General features: G+C 45.7%; 1 long non-coding RNA gene across 4 annotated transcripts in view; it reads left to right on the top strand.

Annotated features, from left to right (window-relative positions):
- Positions 1-7,025: 7,025 nt before the first annotated feature.
- The window catches only part of LOC129502640 (uncharacterized), a 50,894-nt gene continuing 49,687 nt past the window's right edge, over positions 7,026-8,232 (top strand). Inside the window, exon 1 of one of the 4 annotated variants that reach the window (XR_008662996.1) lies at positions 7,026-7,159. This is a non-coding gene — a long non-coding RNA (uncharacterized LOC129502640). Of the gene's footprint in view, positions 7,171-7,692; positions 7,957-8,232 lie in introns of those variants that run through there. The other 3 variants (XR_008662995.1, XR_008662994.1, XR_008662993.1) reach the window with 3 other exon arrangements.

Below are 8,232 nucleotides of genomic sequence, written 5' to 3'. Positions count from 1 at the left end.
CTACGTTGTAAATAGTCAAGCACACAGTGTCGGGAGCCTTTGGATCACACCTGGCCAGTTCCTGGCTACGTGACTTGCGAGTTGATTGCCGTACAGCTCAGTTTCCCCATCTGTGAAATGGGAGGTTAACAGTACCTGTCGTAGGGTTGTTATGAGGCTCTGCACACACAAAGCACTGAGGACCATGCCTACCATAGCCAACATTGGTGCGTGCTTAAGTCAGCTCCTTCCGACTGTCCTCTCCTCCAGACATCTTTATGATTAACTTGCTTTTATAGATTCTTTCTTTGGAATCTTGAAAGCCAAGTCTCCTGGGGGTTGTTCTTAAGTTACTATTTGTTTTTAATGAATCCTGGAGTTATCAATTAATGCCTCGGTTCCTGCTGTTAATGCAGAGCAAGAAAAAATAATAGCTAATATTTCAGCTCTTACTCTCCTGCCTTTCGAAAATACAGATTAACAGTACAGTGTGAGCTATGCCCCCTGGAGTGGTGTCATATGGTGGCCCTCCGATTAGTCAACTTGGGAGGGATGGGTTGGTAAATAGTGAAGATCACTTCACAGTTGGGGCTGAGCCTTCATGTTTCTCATCCAGTATTTTCCTTGGCACCAGCTCTCCTTCCTATACACACACATTGCAGTCATGAGTGTATACGCTCACATGTTTGTGAGATATATTTCTCAATATGGATCACGGTGGGCCCAAGGAAGACCATTTTCCATGTGCTGCTTTTCTGTGTGTCCTCAGTCACTGCCAGGAAAATGCCACCTGGAGACAAGAGGTCAAAGCACTGGATCCCCGTCCTTCCTCTGCTCTCGCCTCAAGACATGATATTGGGCAAGAGACCCTCCAGTTGGGCCTTCAGCTTCCCCTTCTATGAGATGATCCGTAGGGCCCACCCAGCTCTGCAGTTTTCCAGGATTTTCCAAAAGATGCCTTTGGACTTTGGAAATGCAGCGTGCTCGGGAGATGTTGGTTTTCAAGTTTTCCTTTCGAGGATTGCCTTTGTGTTTTGAGCATCTTGTTGCTGAAACATATAATCAAGAAAGAACAGACTGAAGTTCCTTTTCCCTTCTCCAAATGTGATGCTTAAATAAAATGCAGTTTCCTGGAGCAGATACAGAGGAGTAGAAATGGATAGGGTTTCTCCTCTCTTTGAGCAGTCCCAGAGGAGGCTGCAAACAGCAGGGCATCCCTTCAACCAGATGGGCCTCTGAGCCTGGAGAGCCAGGCAGTCACAGAAAATAGAGAAATCAGTGACAGAGATGAGGAAAGGCTGTCTGCTGTGATGTCGGCTTATTCTCGCAGCTGAATATAGTCAGGCTGGAGGCTGGGGAGAAGAGGGAGATTAACCCGGGCTGGTGGGCTGGGATGTTCTAAGTCACAGTTCTAATCAGATGAGACAATGGCCCAGTGAGCTAACTTTGGATGCAAGACCTTCTTGAGAGCAGAGCCAGTCTCAGGAGACCTTAGGACACGGCAGGGTGAGCTGGCACTCGACATCCCTCCCCCTTTAGTGGCTTTGCCTCATTTTTCTTGGTGCTGTGAACAGCTTTATGTATCCAGGATTCTCCAGAGAGCTTCCCATGTGCCCCACCTAGGCCAGTCTTGATTTATCCAGTGACACTCTTGATTTCATATGTTTTCCTACTCCCTTCCTTAGACCATTAATCTTATTAAAATTTTAGTGGGGGCGGGTGGAGCATGGTGGGGTAGAAGGAGTCCATGGCCTTTGGACTCAGTCTTGGGTGATGATTGGTTGTGGTCTTTTTGCTCATAGTCATGGGGACTTGGGTGAATTACTTGAATTCCCTTAGCCTCGGTTTTCTCACCTTTGAGATGGGTACAGTCATACACAACATAAATAGTAGTTCCCCCTCATCCTTGGTTTTGTTTTCTGCAGTTTCAGTTACCAGCAACCGACCGCGGTATAGAAGCAGGTGATCCTCCTGATGGATTATCAGAAAGTCAAAAGTCGTCTACCACTAGGTCGAAAGGCCTGTGTTATTCACCTCACTTCATCTCATCAAACAGGCATTTAATCATCTCACATCATCACAAGAGAGGTGAGCGAAAGATAAGATTTTTTTTTAATTTTTATTTATTTATTTATGATAGTCACAGAGAGAGAAAGAGAGAGGGGCAGAGACACAGGCAGAGGGAGAAGCAGGCAGAGGGAGAAGCAGGCTCCATGCACCGGGAGCCCAATGTGGGATTCGATCCCGGGTCTCCAGGATCGCGCCCTGGGCCAAAGGCAGGCGCCAAACCGCTGCGCCACCCAGGGATCTCTAATAAGGTATTTTGATAGAGAGACTATATTCACGTAACTTTTGTTACAGTGTATTGTTACAGTTATTCTATTATATTATTTTTGCTCAACTCTTACTGTGCCCAACTTATTTTTTATTTTTTTAAAGATTTATTTATTTGAGAGAGAGAGCATGAGCATGGGGGGAGGGGCAGAGGGAGAGGAGAATCTCAAGCAGATTCCCTGCTGAGCCCAATGCAGGGCTCAATCTCATGACCTTGAGATCATGACCTGAGTTGAAATCTAGAGTGGGATGCTTAACCGACTGAGTGACCCAGGGCCCCTACTGTGCCTAATTTATAAATTAAACTTTGTCATGGCTCAGTATGTACAGAATAAACATAGCACAGAGCTTGGTACTAACTGTGATTTCAGGCATCTGCCAGGGGTCTTGGAATGTATCCCTCACCAATAAAGGGGCTACTGTAGCATTATTGAATTAGATGAGATACAAAGGTTGCCTCAAAAAGAAAACCACCACTAGAAATGCCATTTCTTCCTTCTTGTCCCATCTTATACTTCCTGAGCATGAGATTCTGGGTAATTTAAAAAATATATGGATGCCTCAGATCCACCCTATCTCCTGGTGGGAATCAGTGCTCTTTAAAAGCTCCTCAGGTGGCTGTTGCAGCCTGAGTTAAGACCCGCTGCCCTCAGGCATTGCTGATCAAGGGTGTGCTGCTCCATGCCTCTGCTGCTTCTATTCCCATCCCCATTGGATCTGACTCCTAAAGTCAGTTTGCCTTGTGTGTTTTAATCTGACAAACGGCAGGTGATTAATCAAGGTTTGTGTGCTAGATCCCTCCCTGAGTCCTGGGTATTTATTTTCATTGGCACCTTGACAGGAGTAGGGCCATATTCTCTTCTGGCACTAAGGGGAGGGAACGGGTGGATAAAGATTTACTGAAATGTTGTGGCAGAGATGATAGGCTGCAGACAAGACATTCTCTGGGACATTAGCTGAGAATCAGAGGGGCCCAGTAGGACTGGTGAAGCAGCTGGGCAGATTTCCTGTTTTCATTCAGCAGTGCTGAAGCAGGAAACCTAGCAGCCAGGCTAGGACAAACTTCAAGAATTTAGAACTCAGGGGGTTGGGTCAGGATGTGCCTGACTGTGTGGTGTGGCCCGGGAAGGGAGGCAGGTGTTTATGACTGACGGTGGCTTTCTGAGTTAGTCCTTCTTTCTCCCAGTTACATCTTGCAGGAGACCTTCAAACTGTATACTCTCAGGCTCCTGGGTGGCTTAGAGGTTAAGCGTCTGCCTTTGACTCAGGTCGTGATCCTGGGACCCTGGGATCGAATCCCTCGTCAGGCTCCCCACAGGGAGCCTCTTCTCCCTCTGCCTCTCTGCCTCTCTCTCTGTATCTTTCATGAATGAATGAATGGATAAAATCTTTAACAAACTGTATACTCTTGACCTCCCCCCCTCCCCAAGGTCATCTAGAGATAATTTCCATACAGCCCAAAGTCCTGCATCTCTCAGCTTGGGGGTGTTCTCTGGCCTTGGGAGCTTGGCCCTCACTGGGTGGCAGGCTGGAAGTATTGGGAAATTAATTGCTTGGGTGCCACCTTCACATGGAGGAATGTCAGTTGGTGGATGAACGCCCCCAGCTTCCCTGCCCTTTGGTGGGACAGTCCTGAGCCATGTTCTGCACGGTTTCTTAGATGGTCTCCTGCGTGACAGAGTCCCAGATGCCACAGTGACAACACCCTCATCGTGAACCTTTTGCTGGCTTTCCTCCCTTCCCTGTCTCGCTTTCCTTCTGAAGTCTTCATGGATAGAGGAAGGAAATCATGGTAAGTGTAGTGTTTTCCAATCTGCGAGTTTTGACCCATGAGGGAGTTTTGCATCCATTTCTTTTTTAAAAAATTATTTAATTTAATTTTAATTTATTTATTTGAGAGAGAGGGAGAGCAAGAGAAAGAGCAGGGAAAGGGGCAGGGGTGAGGGGCAGGGGCAGAGGGAGAAGCAGACTTCCTGCTGAACAAGAAGCCTGTTATGGGGCTCAATCCCAGCACCCTGGGATCATGACCTGAGCTGAAGGGAGCCTACTGAGCCAGGCAGGTGCCCGTGACGTCCATTTCTAAAAAATGAAAGGGAATGAATGTGACACAGCAGAGTGTGCTACATGTTGTGAGGGCACACACTGTTATATGAAAATTTCATTTCAGTCACATGTGAATATACTCACATGCTGGTGAAATATATTTCTCAACATGGATCATGGTCAAAAATTTTGAAAACAAACAAACAAAAAAATTGAAAACATTGCCATGGTGGGCCTCTGTGGTTTTTGTCTTCCCAAGATCCATTTTCCATCTTCCTGAAGTAATAGCACTTCAGTATTCCTCTCAACAAGGAAAGAGGACAGTGCCCCTAATTAGACCTAGTCTTGGTGGGACAATCAAAGTGTTGCATCACTCCTTGGTCAAAAGATGGTCTCATGACCCATGACAGCTCAGTCAGATTATTGTTCCAGGGAACTTGAATCTAGAGAGGACACATGAAAGGGCTAAAAATCATTAAAGATGCTTCACTCAAAGGGCATGGATGTCTGGATGTTCATATCTATATGTTTCCTGAAACCTAGATCTTTGAACTTCCTTAACTTTTATTCCCTTCTAAAATTTGGTTGTTGAGCCATTGGGTTGGTTCTGTGAAATACCTGTGAACTTCTTTCCTTCTTTCCTTCCTTCCTTCCTTCCTTCCTTCCTTCCTTCCTTCCTTCCTTCCTTCCTTCCTTCCTTCTTCCTCCCTCCCTCCTTTTTTCTTTCTTTTCTTTTCTTTTTTACCCTGTAGGTAGGTAGAGCTATCTTCTGTTGCTAGAGACCAAAGAACTCTCCCATACCTGAGGACTTTGGAATTAGCTGAGCCTAACTCTACTGTCACTTGCCTGAGTGGCTGGAAAATGACTTCTCTAAGCTTCAGGTTCCTCTCTTGTAAAATGAGGATAGGAATGCCAGATTGGAGGATATAGAGGATGTTTATATGGCACTTGACCCTAGACCTTCAATTAATGGCAGCTACTATTGTGAGCCAAATTTTAATCATCTCTCCCTGAGTAGTCATGATTTTCCACTTATTGAATATCTGTAGAGTGGATGAATGAATCCATGTGACAAGATAGATTTTCACAACTAAAACCCATAGCTGAATTTCTTTAAGGAGTTACAACACCTTGGGTATTAAACGTGTGATTTGTTGTTCAAAAACTTAATATGAAAAAATCTCCATGACCTGGGGTTAGGCAAAATAATTCTTACTAAGGACAACAAAAGCAAACTCCATAAAAGAAAAAAATTGGATAAATCAAACATTATCAAAATTGAAAACTTCTGCTCTGTGAAAGACAATGTCAAGAAAGTAAAAAGACAGCCTAGAGACTAGGAAAAAAATCTTATACAAATCACATAATCAACCAAGGACCCATTTTGAGGATACATAAGACCTTAAAAACATACAACCTAATCTAAAAGTGGGTGAAAGACTTGAACAGACATATCACACAAGAGGACATACGGAGGGCAGAGAAGCACTTTAAAAGATGTTCAGCATCATTAGGCATTAAGGAAAAGTGAATTAAAGCCATAATGAGATGCAACTACATACCTATCATACTGGCTACAATAAAAGTACTGACAATATCAAGCGTTGAAAAGGATGCAGAGCAACGGGAACTCTCCCACATTACTGATGGGAATAAACTATGGCTCAACTACTCTGGAAGATGACTTGGTGGTTTCTTATAAAGTTAAACATACACTTGCCACATGGCCCAACAATCCCACTCCTGAGAAATGAAATGAAAACTTAGGTTCACACAAAACCTGTCCACATTTTTACAGCAGCCCTGATCATAATTATCCCGACTTGGAAACAATTCCAATGTCATTCAACAGCTAAATGAGTATACAAACTGTGGTCTATCCATTCAGTGTGCTAAAACACAGTAATAGAAAGGAATAATCTCAGAGAGGTCATGTTGAGTAAAAGAAGCCAGTCTCAAAAGGTTACCCACTGTATGATTTCATTTGTACAGGGATTAGGGGAGGGTGGAAGGTTTGGCAGTAAAGAGATAGCACCAAGGAGTTCTTTGGGGGTGATGGAACTGCTCTATATCCTGATGATGGTGGTGGTTACATGAATCTATACATGTGTTAAAATTCAGAGGACTGTAAATCCAAAAAAACCCCACAAAAAAACCTTCCTGTATGATAGTTAAAAATCCCTTTTCATCATGTAGAGTGAGATTGTGTTCATTAGGATATTTTTGTGTCCTGTAGATCTACCCCAACCAATACAGTAGCCACTGGTCACTTATGCTAGTCCCAGCTGAGGTGTGGAGTAAGTATCAAGTGCACATCAGGTTTTGAAGACTTAGTACAAAAAAAATGACATGCAATATCTCAATAATTTTTTAATCCTGAAATAGTACTATTTTATATTGAATTGAATATTTATATTGAAACAGTACTATTTGGGATAGATTTGGTCAAATAAAACATATTATTGATTAATTTCACCTCTTTCTTTTTACTTTAAAAAATGTGGTTACTTGAAGGCTATCACTACAATAGGTAGCTTGGGTTGTATTTTTATTAGACAGCTGCTCTGGATGACACAGTCAGGGAGGAATGGGGAGGTCTGGATTTTTCGCTCTTCATCTGGATCCGCAGGTGCAGGATTGCCCTCCTCACCTCCTCAGGGCTGAACAGGATGCACCCAGGGCTGAACAAGACAGCATTTGGGGGCCTCTCACCCCCCTCCCAGTCTGTCTGAGAGGTGAACGCCTCTTTCCACAGCTGCTTCATTTCCTGTCTGGCTTTTGCGAGGCTTTGGAGGAGAAGCAGGTGAGGGCAAGGTGAGACGGGCTTTATCAGAAGTTGGGGTGGTTGGTGGCGTCAAGTGATGGGTTAGACATGAGAGAACCTCGGGCCTTTGTTAGACTTGACCTACAATGCCATCTTAGCCACTGGCTAGCTGTGTAGCTCTTGTTCTTTCTTAGCCTGGGTTTCTCTGTGTGCAGGAGAGAAAAACAGGTCTTGGAAGGGTTTCCTGGCCTGCGAGGGCTGTGCTGAGGGCGCCCAGGAGAATGCAGGGAATGCACCCAGGAGGCCTTCTGGAGGTAGTCCTCTTGCTCCTTCTACTACTGCTCCTGCACCCCGGGCTCTGGTCTCCCTCCCCCTTAGTTGAACCCCGCAGCACTCTGCCCAACTTTTCTCCCTGATTCAGCACTGAGAAATGCCAAGGCAAGCGTTCCCATGAAGCTGCTTGTCAGCAAACACCCACTCCTGCCTCCGCTGCCCCCCCATGTGTCAGAGACGGGCTTGGACTCCACGCGAGGCCCGGGCGCTGCCAGCTCCAGGGCTGACTCACACACACCCCTGCACAGAGGCTTCAGAGATCAGAAATTGGAGACTCCCGAAGAGTGAGGCAATCCAGGGGAGGCGAGAGGCCCTCCGGCTCTCAGGGGGGCTCCTACTATCTCTCTGGATTCCGTTTCAAAGGCATGAAGGCCTTGGTTTGGGACGTGTGCGCCTGGTCTGTCTGGTTCACTTTTTCTCCTTTGCCTTTCATTTCAATTGAGCTGCTGCTGGTTATTCTTGTTGCGCGCCTCCCACTGCTCAGTGTTGGCATCAAATGGTAGGTAGGTACGGTGCAGCCTTATCAGCTGCATAGTTTGTCAAAGAAGCTTACTGGGTACCTGTTTGGGCAGGCACTGTATGGGGCTTTGCGGAAGGGACGTCCGAATTGGAGGTCTCTTGGGGCTCCCACGCATGATGGTGGTGGTTGCTACCTGGTAGCTATCTTGATCACCACCAGGACTTTAAGAGCCGCAGGGTTCTGTTGGATCCCCAAGTTCAGGGGGCCGTGTGGCTTGAGGACCTCAGATTTAGGCCTGGGGTGGGACTCAGGCCATCAA

The sequence above is a fragment of the Nyctereutes procyonoides genome, unplaced genomic scaffold, assembly GCF_905146905.1.
Source record: "Nyctereutes procyonoides isolate TBG_1078 unplaced genomic scaffold, NYPRO_anot_genome, whole genome shotgun sequence".
In the NCBI taxonomy this organism is placed as follows: Eukaryota; Metazoa; Chordata; class Mammalia; order Carnivora; family Canidae; genus Nyctereutes; species Nyctereutes procyonoides.
This window is presented reverse-complemented; position numbering and strand designations above follow the sequence as displayed.